The following is a 17,022-nucleotide window of genomic DNA, read 5'->3' as shown; positions in this document are numbered from 1 at the left end:
GCATCCACACATCAAATAATTTTATTCTGAGACTAATACTTTTGAGAATAGCTCTCATGGCGTAAAAGTCATGCATGTGAAAAAGTCCGAATCGCTGATGTATTTATAGTTCGGCCCCAAGTCATGATTTTTGATGCAATTGCGCCAATTCTTTTCATGAGGGTCGATCATGTAAGAATGCATCCACACATCAAATAATTTTATTCTGAGACTAATACTTTTGAGAATAGCTCTCATGGCGTAAAAGTCATGCATGTGCAAAAAGTTCGAATCGCTGATGTATTTATAGTTCGGCCTCAAGTCATGATTTTTGATGCAATTGCGCCATTTTTTTTCATGAGGGTCGATCATGTAAGAATGCATCCACACATCAAATAATTTTATTCTAAGACTAATACTTTTGAGAATAGCTCTCATGGCGTAAAAGTCATGCATGTGAAAAAGTCCGAATCGCTGATGTATTTATAGTTCGGCCTCAAGTCAAGATTTTTGATGCAATTGCGCCAATTCTTTTCATGAGGGTCGACCATGTAAGAATGCATCCACACATCAAATAATTTTATTCTGAGACTAATACTTTTGAGAATAGCTCTCATGGCGTAAAAGTCATGCATGTGAAAAAGTCCGAATCGCTGATGTATTTATAGTTCGGCCCCAAGTCATGATTTTTGATGCAATTGCGCCAATTCTTTTCATGAGGGTCGATCATGTAAGAATGCATCCACACATCAAATAATTTTATTCTGAGACTAATACTTTTGAGAATAGCTCTCATGGCGTAAAAGTCATGCATGTGAAAAAGTCCGAATCGCTGATGTATTTATAGTTCGGCCTCAAGTCATAATTTTTGATGCAATTGCGCCAATTTTTTTCATGAGGGTCGACCATGTAAGAATGCATCCACACACCAAATATTTTTATTCTGAAACTTATACTTTTGAGAATAGCTCTCATGGCCTAAAAGTCATGCATGTGAAAAAGTCCGAATCGCTGATGTATTTATAGTTCGGCCCCAAGTCATGATTTTTGATGCAATTGCGCCAATTCTTTTCATGAGGGTCGACCATGTAAGAATGCATCCACACATCAAATAATTTTATTCTGAGACTAATACTTTTGAGAATAGCTCTCATGGCGTAAAAGTCATGCATGTGAAAAAGTCCGAATCGCTGATGTATTTATAGTTCGGCCCCAAGTCATGATTTTTGATGCAATTGCGCCAATTCTTTTCATGAGGGTCGACCATGTAAGAATGCATCCACACATCAAATAATTTTATTCTGAGACTAATACTTTTGAGAATAGCTCTCATGGCGTAAAAGTCATGCATGTGAAAAAGTCCGAATCGCTGATGTATTTATAGTTCGGCCTCAAGTCATGATTTTTGATGCAATTGCGCCAATTCTTTTCATGAGGGTCGACCATGTAAGAATGCATCCACACATCAAATAATTTTACTCTGAGACTAATACTTTTGAGAATAGCTCTCATGGCGTAAAAGTCATGCATGTGAAAAAGTCCGAATCGCTGATGTATTTATAGTTCGGCCCCAAGTCATGATTTTTGATGCAATTGCGCCAATTCTTTTCATGAGGGTCGATCATGTAAGAATGCATCCACACATCAAATAATTTTATTCTGAGACTAATACTTTTGAGAATAGCTCTCATGGCGTAAAAGTCATGCATGTGAAAAAGTCCGAATCGCTGATGTATTTATAGTTCGGCCTCAAGTCATAATTTTTGATGCAATTGCGCCAATTTTTTTCATGAGGGTCGACCATGTAAGAATGCATCCACACACCAAATATTTTTATTCTGAAACTTATACTTTTGAGAATAGCTCTCATGGCGTAAAAGTCATGCATGTGCAAAAAGTTCGAATCGCTGATGTATTTATAGTTCGGCCCCAAGTCATGATTTTTGATGCAATTGCGCCAATTCTTTTCATGAGGGTCGACCATGTAAGAATGCATCCACACATCAAATAATTTTATTCTGAGACTAATACTTTTGAGAATAGCTCTCATGGCGTAAAAGTCATGCATGTGAAAAAGTCCGAATCGCTGATGTATTTATAGTTCGGCCTCAAGTCATGATTTTTGATGCAATTGCGCCAATTCTTTTCATGAGGGTCGACCATGTAAGAATGCATCCACACATCAAATAATTTTATTCTGAGACTAATACTTTTGAGAATAGCTCTCATGGCGTAAAAGTCATGCATGTGAAAAAGTCCGAATCGCTGATGTATTTATAGTTCGGCCCCAAGTCATGATTTTTGATGCAATTGCGCCAATTCTTTTCATGAGGGTCGACCATGTAAGAATGCATCCACACATCAAATAATTTTATTCTGAGACTAATACTTTTGAGAATAGCTCTCATGGCGTAAAAGTCATGCATGTGAAAAAGTCCGAATCGCTGATGTATTTATAGTTCGGCCCCAAGTCATGATTTTTGATGCAATTGCGCCAATTCTTTTCATGAGGGTCGATCATGTAAGAATGCATCCACACATCAAATAATTTTATTCTGAGACTAATACTTTTGAGAATAGCTCTCATGGCGTAAAAGTCATGCATGTGCAAAAAGTTCGAATCGCTGATGTATTTATAGTTCGGCCTCAAGTCATGATTTTTGATGCAATTGCGCCATTTTTTTTCATGAGGGTCGATCATGTAAGAATGCATCCACACATCAAATAATTTTATTCTAAGACTAATACTTTTGAGAATAGCTCTCATGGCGTAAAAGTCATGCATGTGAAAAAGTCCGAATCGCTGATGTATTTATAGTTCGGCCTCAAGTCATGATTTTTGATGCAATTGCGCCAATTCTTTTCATGAGGGTCGACCATGTAAGAATGCATCCACACATCAAATAATTTTATTCTGAGACTAATACTTTTGAGAATAGCTCTCATGGCGTAAAAGTCATGCATGTGAAAAAGTCCGAATCGCTGATGTATTTATAGTTCGGCCCCAAGTCATGATTTTTGATGCAATTGCGCCAATTCTTTTCATGAGGGTCGATCATGTAAGAATGCATCCACACATCAAATAATTTTATTCTGAGACTAATACTTTTGAGAATAGCTCTCATGGCGTAAAAGTCATGCATGTGAAAAAGTCCGAATCGCTGATGTATTTATAGTTCGGCCTCAAGTCATAATTTTTGATGCAATTGCGCCAATTTTTTTCATGAGGGTCGACCATGTAAGAATGCATCCACACACCAAATATTTTTATTCTGAAACTTATACTTTTGAGAATAGCTCTCATGGCGTAAAAGTCATGCATGTGCAAAAAGTTCGAATCGCTGATGTATTTATAGTTCGGCCCCAAGTCATGATTTTTGATGCAATTGCGCCAATTCTTTTCATGAGGGTCGACCATGTAAGAATGCATCCACACATCAAATAATTTTATTCTGAGACTAATACTTTTGAGAATAGCTCTCATGGCGTAAAAGTCATGCATGTTAAAAAGTCCGAATCGCTGATGTATTTATAGTTCGGCCTCAAGTCATGATTTTTGATGCAATTGCGCCAATTCTTTTCATGAGGGTCGACCATGTAAGAATGCATCCACACATCAAATAATTTTATTCTGAGACTAATACTTTTGAGAATAGCTCTCATGGCGTAAAAGTCATGCATGTGAAAAAGTCCGAATCGCTGATGTATTTATAGTTCGGCCCCAAGTCATGATTTTTGATGCAATTGCGCCAATTCTTTTCATGAGGGTCGATCATGTAAGAATGCATCCACACATCAAATAATTTTATTCTGAGACTAATACTTTTGAGAATAGCTCTCATGGCGTAAAAGTCATGCATGTGCAAAAAGTTCGAATCGCTGATGTATTTATAGTTCGGCCTCAAGTCATGATTTTTGATGCAATTGCGCCATTTTTTTTCATGAGGGTCGATCATGTAAGAATGCATCCACACATCAAATAATTTTATTCTAAGACTAATACTTTTGAGAATAGCTCTCATGGCGTAAAAGTCATGCATGTGAAAAAGTCCGAATCGCTGATGTATTTATAGTTCGGCCCCAAGTCATGATTTTTGATGCAATTGCGCCAATTCTTTTCATGAGGGTCGACCATGTAAGAATGCATCCACACATCAAATAATTTTATTCTGAGACTAATACTTTTGAGAATAGCTCTCATGGCCTAAAAGTCATGCATGTGAAAAAGTCCGAATCGCTGATGTATTTATAGTTCGGCCCCAAGTCATGATTTTTTATGCAATTGCGCCAATTCTTTTCATGAGGGTCGATCATGTAAGAATGCATCCACACATCAAATAATTTTATTCTGAGACTAATACTTTTGAGAATAGCTCTCATGGCGTAAAAGTCATGCATGTGAAAAAGTCCGAATCGCTGATGTATTTATAGTTCGGCCTCAAGTCATAATTTTTGATGCAATTGCGCCAATTTTTTTCATGAGGGTTGACCATGTAAGAATGCATCCACACACCAAATATTTTTATTCTGAAACTTATACTTTTGAGAATAGCTCTCATGGCGTAAAAGTCATGCATGTGCAAAAAGTTCGAATCGCTGATGTATTTATAGTTCGGCCCCAAGTCATGATTTTTGATGCAATTGCGCCAATTCTTTTCATGAGGGTCGACCATGTAAGAATGCATCCACACATCAAATAATTTTATTCTGAGAGTAATACTTTTGAGAATAGCTCTCATGGCGTAAAAGTCATGCATGTGAAAAAGTCCGAATCGCTGATGTATTTATAGTTCGGCCCCAAGTCATGATTTTTGATGCAATTGCGCCAATTCTTTTCATGAGGGTCGACCATGTAAGAATGCATCCATACATCAAATAATTTTATTCTGAGACTAATACTTTTGAGAATAGCTCTCATGGCGTAAAAGTCATGCATGTGAAAAAGTCCGAATCGCTGATGTATTTATAGTTTGGCCTCAAGTCATGATTTTTGATGCAATTGCGCCATTTTTTTTCATGAGGGTCGATCATGTAAGAATGCATCCACACATCAAATAATTTTATTCTAAGACTAATACTTTTGAGAATAGCTCTCATGGCGTAAAAGTCATGCATGTGAAAAAGTCCGAATCGCTGATGTATTTATAGTTCGGCCTCAAGTCATGATTTTTGATGCAATTGCGCCAATTCTTTACATGAGGGTCGATCATGTAAGAATGCATCCACACATCAAATAATTTTATTCTGAGACTAATACTTTTGAGAATAGCTCTCATGGCGTAAAAGTCATGCATGTGAAAAAGTCCGAATCGCTGATGTATTTATAGTTCGGCCCCAAGTCATGATTTTTGATGCAATTGCGCCAATTCTTTTCATGAGGGTCGACCATGTAAGAATGCATCCACACATCAAATAATTTTATTCTGAGACTAATACTTTTGAGAATAGCTCTCATGGCGTAAAAGTCATGCATGTGCAAAAAGTTCGAATCGCTGATGTATTTATAGTTCGGCCTCAAGTCATGATTTTTGATGTAATTGCGCCATTTTTTTTCATGAGGGTCGATCATGTAAGAATGCATCCACACATCAAATAATTTTATTCTAAGACTAATACTTTTGAGAATAGCTCTCATGGCGTAAAAGTCATGCATGTGAAAAAGTCCGAATCGCTGATGTATTTATAGTTCGGCCTCAAGTCATGATTTTTGATGCAATTGCGCCAATTCTTTTCATGAGGGTCGACCATGTAAGAATGCATCCACACATCAAATAATTTTATTCTGAGACTAATACTTTTGAGAATAGCTCTCATGGCGTAAAAGTCATGCATGTGAAAAAGTCCGAATCGCTGATGTATTTATAGTTCGGCCCCAAGTCATGATTTTTGATGCAATTGCGCCAATTCTTTTCATGAGGGTCGATCATGTAAGAATGCATCCACACATCAAATAATTTTATTCTGAGACTAATACTTTTGAGAATAGCTCTCATGGCGTAAAAGTCATGCATGTGAAAAAGTCCGAATCGCTGATGTATTTATAGTTCGGCCTCAAGTCATAATTTTTGATGCAATGGCGCCAATTTTTTTCATGAGGGTCGACCATGTAAGAATGCATCCACACACCAAATATTTTTATTCTGAAACTTATACTTTTGAGAATAGCTCTCATGGCGTAAAAGTCATGCATGTGCAAAAAGTTCGAATCGCTGATGTATTTATAGTTCGGCCCCAAGTCATGATTTTTGATGCAATTGCGCCAATTCTTTTCATGAGGGTCGACCATGTAAGAATGCATCCACACATCAAATAATTTTATTCTGAGACTAATACTTTTGAGAATAGCTCTCATGGCGTAAAAGTCATGCATGTGAAAAAGTCCGAATCGCTGATGTATTTATAGTTCGGCCTCAAGTCATGATTTTTGATGCAATTGCGCCAATTCTTTTCATGAGGGTCGACCATGTAAGAATGCATCCACACATCAAATAATTTTATTCTGAGACTAATACTTTTGAGAATAGCTCTCATGGCGTAAAAGTCATGCATGTGAAAAAGTCCGAATCGCTGATGTATTTATAGTTCGGCCCCAAGTCATGATTTTTGATGCAATTGCGCCAATTCTTTTCATGAGGGTCGACCATGTAAGAATGCATCCACACATCAAATAATTTTATTCTGAGACTAATACTTTTGAGAATAGCTCTCATGGCGTAAAAGTCATGCATGTGAAAAAGTCCGAATCGCTGATGTATTTATAGTTCGGCCCCAAGTCATGATTTTTGATGCAATTGCGCCAATTCTTTTCATGAGGGTCGATCATGTAAGAATGCATCCACACATCAAATAATTTTATTCTGAGACTAATACTTTTGAGAATAGCTCTCATGGCGTAAAAGTCATGCATGTGCAAAAAGTTCGAATCGCTGATGTATTTATAGTTCGGCCTCAAGTCATGATTTTTGATGCAATTGCGCCATTTTTTTTCATGAGGGTCGATCATGTAAGAATGCATCCACACATCAAATAATTTTATTCTAAGACTAATACTTTTGAGAATAGCTCTCATGGCGTAAAAGTCATGCATGTGAAAAAGTCCGAATCGCTGATGTATTTATAGTTCGGCCTCAAGTCATGATTTTTGATGCAATTGCGCCAATTCTTTTCATGAGGGTCGACCATGTAAGAATGCATCCACACATCAAATAATTTTATTCTGAGACTAATACTTTTGAGAATAGCTCTCATGGCGTAAAAGTCATGCATGTGAAAAAGTCCGAATCGCTGATGTATTTATAGTTCGGCCCCAAGTCATGATTTTTGATGCAATTGCGCCAATTCTTTTCATGAGGGTCGATCATGTAAGAATGCATCCACACATCAAATAATTTTATTCTGAGACTAATACTTTTGAGAATAGCTCTCATGGCGTAAAAGTCATGCATGTGAAAAAGTCCGAATCGCTGATGTATTTATAGTTCGGCCTCAAGTCATAATTTTTGATGCAATTGCGCCAATTTTTTTCATGAGGGTTGACCATGTAAGAATGCATCCACACACCAAATATTTTTATTCTAAGACTAATACTTTTGAGAATAGCTCTCATGGCGTAAAAGTCATGCATGTGAAAAAGTTCGAATCGCTGATGTATTTATAGTTCGGCCTCAAGTCATGATTTTTGATGCAATTGCGCCAATTCTTTTCATGAGGGTCGACCATGTAAGAATGCATCCACACATCAAATAATTTTATTCTGAGACTAATACTTTTGAGAATAGCTCTCATGGCGTAAAAGTCATGCATGTGAAAAAGTCCGAATCGCTGATGTATTTATAGTTCGGCCTCAAGTCATAATTTTTGATGCAATTGCGCCAATTCTTTTCATGAGGGTTGACCATGTAAGAATGCATCCACACACCAAATATTTTTATTCTGAAACTTATACTTTTGAGAATAGCTCTCATGGCGTAAAAGTCATGCATGTGCAAAAAGTTCGAATCGCTGATGTATTTATAGTTCGGCCCCAAGTCATGATTTTTGATGCAATTGCGCCAATTCTTTTCATGAGGGTCGACCATGTAAGAATGCATCCACACATCAAATAATTTTATTCTGAGACTAATACTTTTGAGAATAGCTCTCATGGCGTAAAAGTCATGCATGTGAAAAAGTCCGAATCGCTGATGTATTTATAGTTCGGCCCCAAGTCATGATTTTTGATGCAATTGCGCCAATTCTTTTCATGAGGGTCGACCATGTAAGAATGCATCCACACATCAAATAATTTTATTCTGAGACTAATACTTTTGAGAATAGCTCTCATGGCGTAAAAGTCATGCATGTGAAAAAGTCCGAATCGCTGATGTATTTATAGTTCGGCCTCAAGTCATAATTTTTGATGCAATTGCGCCAATTTTTTTCATGAGGGTCGACCATGTAAGAATGCATCCACACACCAAATATTTTTATTCTGAAACTTATACTTTTGAGAATAGCTCTCATGGCGTAAAAGTCATGCATGTGCAAAAAGTTCGAATCGCTGATGTATTTATAGTTCGGCCCCAAGTCATGATTTTTGATGCAATTGCGCCAATTCTTTTCATGAGGGTCGACCATGTAAGAATGCATCCACACATCAAATAATTTTATTCTGAGACTAATACTTTTGAGAATAGCTCTCATGGCCTAAAAGTCATGCATGTGAAAAAGTCCGAATCGCTGATGTATTTATAGTTCGGCCCCAAGTCATGATTTTTGATGCAATTGCGCCAATTCTTTTCATGAGGGTCGACCATGTAAGAATGCATCCATACATCAAATAATTTTATTCTGAGACTAATACTTTTGAGAATAGCTCTCATGGCGTAAAAGTCATGCATGTGAAAAAGTCCGAATCGCTGATGTATTTATAGTTTGGCCTCAAGTCATGATTTTTGATGCAATTGCGCCATTTTTTTTCATGAGGGTCGATCATGTAAGAATGCATCCACACATCAAATAATTTTATTCTAAGACTAATACTTTTGAGAATAGCTCTCATGGCGTAAAAGTCATGCATGTGAAAAAGTCCGAATCGCTGATGTATTTATAGTTCGGCCTCAAGTCATGATTTTTGATGCAATTGCGCCAATTCTTTACATGAGGGTCGATCATGTAAGAATGCATCCACACATCAAATAATTTTATTCTGAGACTAATACTTTTGAGAATAGCTCTCATGGCGTAAAAGTCATGCATGTGAAAAAGTCCGAATCGCTGATGTATTTATAGTTCGGCCACAAGTCATGATTTTTGATGCAATTGCGCCAATGTTTTTCATGAGGGTCGACCATGTAAGAATGCATCCACACACCAAATATTTTTATTCTGAAACTTATACTTTTGAGAATAGCTCTCATGGCGTAAAAGTCATGCATGTGAAAAAGTCTGAATCGCTGATGTATTTATAGTTCGGCCTCAAGTCATGATTTTTGATGCAATTGCGCCAATTCTTTTCATGAGGGTCGACCATGTTACAATGCATTCACACACCAAATAATTTTATTCTGAGACTAATACTTTTGAGAATAGCTCTCATAGCGTAAAAGTCATGCATGTGAAAAAGTCTGAATCGCTGATGTATTTATAGTTTGGCCTCAAGTCATGATTTTTGATGCAATTGCGCCAATTCTTTTCATGAGGGTCGACCATGTAAGAATGCATCCACACATCAAATAATTTTATTCTGAGACTAATACTTTTGAGAATAGCTCTCATGGCGTAAAAGTCATGCATGTGAAAAAGTCTGAATCGCTGATGTATTTATAGTTTGGCCTCAAGTCATGATTTTTGATGCAATTGCGCCAATTCTTTACATGAGGGTCGACCATGTAAGAATGCATCCACACATCAAATAATTTTATTCTGAGACTAATACTTTTGAGAATAGCTCTCATGGCGTAAAAGTCATGCATGTGAAAAAGTCCGAATCGCTGATGTATTTATAGTTCGGCCCCAAGTCATGATTTTTGATGCAATTGCGCCAATTCTTTTCATGAGGGTCGATCATGTAAGAATGCATCCACACATCAAATAATTTTATTCTGAGACTAATACTTTTGAGAATAGCTCTCATGGCGTAAAAGTCATGCATGTGAAAAAGTCTGAATCGCTGATGTATTTATAGTTTGGCCTTAAGTCATGATTTTTGATGCAATTGCGCCAATTTTTTTCATGAGGGTTGACCATGTAAGAATGCATCCACACATCAAATAATTTTATTCTGAGACTAATACTTTTGAGAATAGCTCTCATGGCGTAAAAGTCATGCATGTGAAAAAGTCCGAATCGCTGATGTATTTATAGTTCGGCCCCAAGTCATGATTTTTGATGCAATTGCGCCAATTCTTTTCATGAGGGTCGACCATGTAAGAATGCATCCACACACCAAATATTTTTATTCTGAAACTTATACTTTTGAGAATAGCTCTCATGGCGTAAAAGTCATGCATGTGCAAAAAGTTCGAATCGCTGATGTATTTATAGTTCGGCCTCAAGTCATGATTTTTGATGCAATTGCGCCAATTCTTTTCATGAGGGTCGATCATGTAAGAATGCATCCACACATCAAATAATTTTATTCTGAGACTAATACTTTTCAGAATAGCTCTCATGGCGTAAAAGTCATGCATGTGAAAAAGTCCGAATCGCTGATGTATTTATAGTTCGGCCACAAGTCATGATTTTTGATGCAATTGCGCCAATGTTTTTCATGAGGGTCGACCATGTAAGAATGCATCCACACACCAAATAATTTTATTCTGAGACTAATACTTTTGAGAATAGCTCTCATAGCGTAAAAGTCATGCATGTGAAAAAGTCTGAATCGCTGATGTATTTATAGTTTGGCCTCAAGTCATGATTTTTGATGCAATTGCGCCAATTCTTTTCATGAGGGTCGACCATGTAAGAATGCATCCACACATCAAATAATTTTATTCTGAGACTAATACTTTTGAGAATAGCTCTCATGGCGTAAAAGTCATGCATGTGAAAAAGTCTGAATCGCTGATGTATTTATAGTTTGGCCTCAAGTCATGATTTTTGATGCAATTGCGCCAATTCTTTACATGAGGGTCGACCATGTAAGAATGCATCCACACATCAAATAATTTTATTCTGAGACTAATACTTTTGAGAATAGCTCTCATGGCGTAAAAGTCATGCATGTGAAAAAGTCCGAATCGCTGATGTATTTATAGTTCGGCCCCAAGTCATGATTTTTGATGCAATTGCGCCAATTCTTTTCATGAGGGTCGATCATGTAAGAATGCATCCACACATCAAATAATTTTATTCTGAGACTAATACTTTTGAGAATAGCTCTCATGGCGTAAAAGTCATGCATGTGAAAAAGTCTGAATCGCTGATGTATTTATAGTTTGGCCTTAAGTCATGATTTTTGATGCAATTGCGCCAATTTTTTTCATGAGGGTTGACCATGTAAGAATGCATCCACACATCAAATAATTTTATTCTGAGACTAATACTTTTGAGAATAGCTCTCATGGCGTAAAAGTCATGCATGTGAAAAAGTCCGAATCGCTGATGTATTTATAGTTCGGCCCCAAGTCATGATTTTTGATGCAATTGCGCCAATTCTTTTCATGAGGGTCGACCATGTAAGAATGCATCCACACACCAAATATTTTTATTCTGAAACTTATACTTTTGAGAATAGCTCTCATGGCGTAAAAGTCATGCATGTGCAAAAAGTTCGAATCGCTGATGTATTTATAGTTCGGCCTCAAGTCATGATTTTTGATGCAATTGCGCCAATTCTTTTCATGAGGGTCGATCATGTAAGAATGCATCCACACATCAAATAATTTTATTCTGAGACTAATACTTTTCAGAATAGCTCTCATGGCGTAAAAGTCATGCATGTGAAAAAGTCCGAATCGCTGATGTATTTATAGTTCGGCCACAAGTCATGATTTTTGATGCAATTGCGCCAATGTTTTTCATGAGGGTCGACCATGTAAGAATGCATCCACACACCAAATATTTTTATTCTCAAACTTATACTTTTGAGAATAGCTCTCATGGCGTAAAAGTCATGCATGTGAAAAAGTCTGAATCGCTGATGTATTTATAGTTCGGCCTCAAGTCATGATTTTTGATGCAATTGCGCCAATTCTTTTCATGAGGGTCGACCATGTTACAATGCATTCACACACCAAATAATTTTATTCTGAGAGTAATACTTTTGAGAATAGCTCTCATAGCGTAAAAGTCATGCATGTGAAAAAGTCTGAATCGCTGATGTATTTATAGTTTGGCCCCAAGTCATGATTTTTTATGCAATTGCGCCAATTCTTTTCATGAGGGTTGACCATGTAAGAATGCATCCACACATCAAATAATTTTATTCTGAGACTAATACTTTTGAGAATAGCTCTCATGGCGTAAAAGTCATGCATGTGAAAAAGTCTGAATCGCTGATGTATTTATAGTTTGGCCTCAAGAAGTGATTTTTGATGCAATTGCGCCAATTCTTTACATGAGGGTCGACCATGTAAGAATGCATCCACACATCAAATAATTTTATTCTGAGACTAATACTTTTGAGAATAGCTCTCATGGCGTAAAAGTCATGCATGTGAAAAAGTCCGAATCGCTGATGTATTTATAGTTCGGCCCCAAGTCATGATTTTTGATGCAATTGCGCCAATTCTTTTCATGAGGGTCGACCATGTAAGAATGCATCCACACATCAAATAATTTTATTCTGAGACTAATACTTTTGAGAATAGCTCTCATGGCGTAAAAGTCATGCATGTGAAAAAGTCCGAATCGCTGATGTATTTATAGTTTGGCCTTAAGTCATGATTTTTGATGCAATTGCGCCAATTCTTTTCATGAGGGTCGATCATGTAAGAATGCATCCACACATCAAATAATTTTATTCTGAGACTAATACTTTTGAGAATAGCTCTCATGGCGTAAAAGTCATGCATGTGAAAAAGTCCGAATCGCTGATGTATTTATAGTTTGGCCTTAAGTCATGATTTTTGATGCAATTGCGCCAATTCTTTTCATGAGGGTCGACCATGTAAGAATGCATCCACACATCAAATAATTTTATTCTGAGACTAATACTTTTGAGAATAGCTCTCATGGCGTAAAAGTCATGCATGTGAAAAAGTCCGAATCGCTGATGTATTTATAGTTCGGCCTCAAGTCATGATGTTTGATGCAATTGCGCCATTTTTTTTCATGAGGGTCGATCATGTAAGAATGCATCCACACATCAAATAATTTTATTGTAAGACTAATACTTTTGAGAATAGCTCTCATGGCGTAAAAGTCATGCATGTGAAAAAGTCCGAATCGCTGATGTATTTATAGTTCGGCCCCAAGTCATGATTTTTGATGCAATTGCGCCAATTCTTTTCATGAGGGTCGACCATGTAAGAATGCATCCACACATCAAATAATTTTATTCTGAGACTAATACTTTTGAGAATAGCTCTCATGGCGTAAAAGTCATGCATGTGAAAAAGTCCGAATCGCTGATGTATTTATAGTTCGGCCCCAAGTCATGATTTTTGATGCAATTGCGCCAATTCTTTTCATGAGGGTCGATCATGTAAGAATGCATCCACACATCATATAATTTTATTCTGAGACTAATACTTTTGAGAATAGCTCTCATGGCGTAAAAGTCATGCATGTGAAAAAGTCTGAATCGCTGATGTATTTATAGTTTGGCCTCAAGTCATGATTTTTGATGCAATTGCGCCAATTCTTTTCATGAGGGTCGATCATGTAAGAATGCATCCACACATCAAATAATTTTATTCTGAGACTAATACTTTTGAGAATAGCTCTCATGGCGTAAAAGTCATGCATGTGAAAAAGTCCGAATCGCTGATGTATTTATAGTTCGGCCTCAAGTCATGATTTTTGATGCAATTGCGCCATTTTTTTTCATGAGGGTCGATCATGTAAGAATGCATCCACACATCAAATAATTTTATTGTAAGACTAATACTTTTGAGAATAGCTCTCATGGCGTAAAAGTCATGCATGTGAAAAAGTCCGAATCGCTGATGTATTTATAGTTCGGCCCCAAGTCATGATTTTTGATGCAATTGCGCCAATTCTTTTCATGAGGGTCGACCATGTAAGAATGCATCCACACATCAAATAATTTTATTCTGAGACTAATACTTTTGAGAATAGCTCTCATGGCGTAAAAGTCATGCATGTGAAAAAGTCCGAATCGCTGATGTATTTATAGTTCGGCCCCAAGTCATGATTTTTGATGCAATTGCGCCAATTCTTTTCATGAGGGTCGATCATGTAAGAATGCATCCACACATCAAATAATTTTATTCTAAGACTAATACTTTTGAGAATAGCTCTCATGGCGTAAAAGTCATGCATGTGAAAAAGTCCGAATCGCTGATGTATTTATAGTTCGGCCTCAAGTCATGATTTTTGATGCAATTGCGCCAATTCTTTTCATGAGGGTCGACCATGTAAGAATGCATCCACACATCAAATAATTTTATTCTGAGACTAATACTTTTGAGAATAGCTCTCATGGCGTAAAAGTCATGCATGTGAAAAAGTCCGAATCGCTGATGTATTTATAGTTCGGCCTCAAGTCATAATTTTTGATGCAATTGCGCCAATTTTTTTCATGAGGGTCGACCATGTAAGAATGCATCCACACACCAAATATTTTTATTCTGAAACTTATACTTTTGAGAATAGCTCTCATGGCGTAAAAGTCATGCATGTGCAAAAAGTTCGAATCGCTGATGTATTTATAGTTCGGCCCCAAGTCATGATTTTTGATGCAATTGCGCCAATTCTTTTCATGAGGGTCGACCATGTAAGAATGCATCCACACATCAAATAATTTTATTCTGAGACTAATACTTTTGAGAATAGCTCTCATGGCGTAAAAGTCATGCATGTGAAAAAGTCCGAATCGCTGATGTATTTATAGTTCGGCCCCAAGTCATGATTTTTGATGCAATTGCGCCAATTCTTTTCATGAGGGTCGATCATGTAAGAATGCATCCATACATCAAATAATTTTATTCTGAGACTAATACTTTTGAGAATAGCTCTCATGGCGTAAAAGTCATGCATGTGAAAAAGTCCGAATCGCTGATGTATTTATAGTTTGGCCTCAAGTCATGATTTTTGATGCAATTGCGCCATTTTTTTTCATGAGGGTCGATCATGTAAGAATGCATCCACACATCAAATAATTTTATTCTAAGACTAATACTTTTGAGAATAGCTCTCATGGCGTAAAAGTCATGCATGTGAAAAAGTCCGAATCGCTGATGTATTTATAGTTCGGCCTCAAGTCATGATTTTTGATGCAATTGCGCCAATTCTTTACATGAGGGTCGATCATGTAAGAATGCATCCACACATCAAATAATTTTATTCTGAGACTAATACTTTTGAGAATAGCTCTCATGGCGTAAAAGTCATGCATGTGAAAAAGTCCGAATCGCTGATGTATTTATAGTTCGGCCCCAAGTCATGATTTTTGATGCAATTGCGCCAATTCTTTTCATGAGGGTCGACCATGTAAGAATGCATCCACACATCAAATAATTTTATTCTGAGACTAATACTTTTGAGAATAGCTCTCATGGCGTAAAAGTCATGCATGTGAAAAAGTCTGAATCGCTGATGTATTTATAGTTTGGCCTTAAGTCATGATTTTTGATGCAATTGCGCCAATTTTTTTCATGAGGGTCGACCATGTAAGAATGCATCCACACATCAAATAATTTTATTCTGAGACTAATACTTTTGAGAATAGCTCTCATGGCGTAAAAGTCATGCATGTGAAAAAGTCCGAATCGCTGATGTATTTATAGTTCGGCCACAAGTCATGATTTTTGATGCAATTGCGCCAATTCTTTGCATGAGGGTTGACCATGTAAGAATGCATCCACACATCAAATAATTTTATTCTGAGACTAATACTTTTGAGAATAGCTCTCATGGCGTAAAAGTCATGCATGTGAAAAAGTCTGAATCGCTGATGTATTTATAGTTTGGCCTCAAGTCATGATTTTTGATGCAATTGCGCCAATTCTTTTCATGAGGGTCGACCATGTAAGAATGCATCCACACATCAAATAATTTTATTCTGAGACTAATACTTTTGAGAATAGCTCTCATGGCGTAAAAGTCATGCATGTGAAAAAGTCCGAATCGCTGATGTATTTATAGTTCGGCCACAAGTCATGATTTTTGATGCAATTGCGCCAATGTTTTTCATGAGGGTCGACCATGTAAGAATGCATCCACACACCAAATATTTTTATTCTGAAACTTATACTTTTGAGAATAGCTCTCATGGCGTAAAAGTCATGCATGTGAAAAAGTCTGAATCGCTGATGTATTTATAGTTCGGCCTCAAGTCATGATTTTTGATGCAATTGCGCCAATTCTTTTCATGAGGGTCGACCATGTTACAATGCATTCACACACCAAATAATTTTATTCTGAGAGTAATACTTTTGAGAATAGCTCTCATAGCGTAAAAGTCATGCATGTGAAAAAGTCCGAATCGCTGATGTATTTATAGTTTGGCCTCAAGTCATGATTTTTGATGCAATTGCGCCAATTCTTTTCATGAGGGTCGACCATGTAAGAATGCATCCACACATCAAATAATTTTATTCTGAGACTAATACTTTTGAGAATAGCTCTCATAGCGTAAAAGTCATGCATGTGAAAAAGTCTGAATCGCTGATGTATTTATAGTTTGGCCTCAAGTCATGATTTTTTATGCAATTGCGCCAATTCTTTTCATGAGGGTTGACCATGTAAGAATGCATCCACACATCAAATAATTTTATTCTGAGACTAATACTTTTGAGAATAGCTCTCATGGCGTAAAAGTCATGCATGTGAAAAAGTCTGAATCGCTGATGTATTTATAGTTTGGCCTCAAGAAGTGATTTTTGATGCAATTGCGCCAATTCTTTACATGAGGGTCGACCATGTAAGAATGCA

This window comes from Haliotis rufescens, unplaced genomic scaffold (genome assembly GCF_023055435.1).
Source record: "Haliotis rufescens isolate VD_foot unplaced genomic scaffold, xgHalRufe1.0.p SCAF_12, whole genome shotgun sequence".
Classification (NCBI taxonomy): Eukaryota; Metazoa; Mollusca; class Gastropoda; order Lepetellida; family Haliotidae; genus Haliotis; species Haliotis rufescens.
This window is presented reverse-complemented; position numbering follows the sequence as displayed.